The sequence below is a fragment of the Schistocerca americana genome, chromosome 7, assembly GCF_021461395.2.
Source record: "Schistocerca americana isolate TAMUIC-IGC-003095 chromosome 7, iqSchAmer2.1, whole genome shotgun sequence".
Taxonomy (NCBI): domain Eukaryota; kingdom Metazoa; phylum Arthropoda; class Insecta; order Orthoptera; family Acrididae; genus Schistocerca; species Schistocerca americana.
The window spans coordinates 577,815,026-577,816,357 of NC_060125.1; positions in this window are offsets into that span (position 1 = coordinate 577,815,026).

Consider the following 1,332-nt stretch of genomic DNA (forward strand, 5'->3'; position numbering starts at 1 on the left):
GTGGCTTCACAGAGCACACCACAAAAACTGCCTACTCCATCCTCTTTCAGTCACAGACAGCTACCCACAACTGTGTGCCAAGTGCTCTCTTACTCCAACGCTACAATCTCAGAACAGCAACAGTATCTTTGGCTCTGCGGTCGTGCACAACCAGCGATCCGCATTATAAGCCTGTCAGAGACATACATCGTTTATAGTATCATAGTTTCATTTTAGTTTACTTTAATATTATTATTATATTCGGATGCCACATACAAGTGTGCTCCAGTACATACCTTTGAACCTTTTGCTAAACCTTAGCAGGATATCATGTGTACAGTTTCCTGCGTGGACGAACAGGACTCCAACTGATCTTTTGCGATGTTAATATTCCGAGGAATCTACGGCCTTCTGCTGATGCAAGTATAACTTCAAAATGATGTTACCAAGTGGCTAATGTACACCACAGCATCGCAGAAGTCTAAGTATACAAACAGACACAACCAATAACAAATGAGCAATGGTCGTCGTGGGAAATGCAGCCTGCACCACTGAGTACTGACCGAATCCTGATGGTGGAAGATATGTACACTCCTAGTGTTTGGCCGCCAAGAGGAGGAGAGCACCCAGAACACCAGACGTTCCGCCAATATCTCGCGGTGTCTCAGAAAGAGTGGCCATGTGATGACGGCTGTTCGAGAGTAATAAACTACGTTCTGACATCGGCTTTCACACTAACCCTTTTCCCATCATCATACAAGACAAACATGAAATCACACTACACACACACACACACACACACACACACACACACACACAGTCAACTACAATCAGAGGATAGACCAAAGACCCAATCCACTCATTTATATTTTTACTTATTTATTTATTTAACTTGATCAGGTTAGGGCCATTAGGCCTTCTTTTTAATCGGACTGAGGATCCACCCATAAACTACCGTTTTTTTTATCACAGTTTCCTAAGAAAAAACAACTCTGATATGACATGTAAGACTAAAATGATTTGATGGGTTGAAGTGGCAACGTGAATAATTAATACAGACTATGAACTAATGAAGTTAATGTTGACAGTACTTGTACTACTGCAGCTGCTGCCACTAGTAATAATAATAATAATAATAATCATAGTTGCAGACACAGAAAAAATTTATAGGTTTACAAGATAGATATTTTCTGATATGCCAATTCTGGAAATGTAGGAGACTGCATCAACTAAGAATATTTGAAAAACTGGAAGATGTGCAAGGGTAACGAGTGAGTACAGGGACAATGGTAATACTGGCTCATGAAGAGATGCTGAGTGTTGCTTTACTGGATATTTCATCAACTGTCTTCT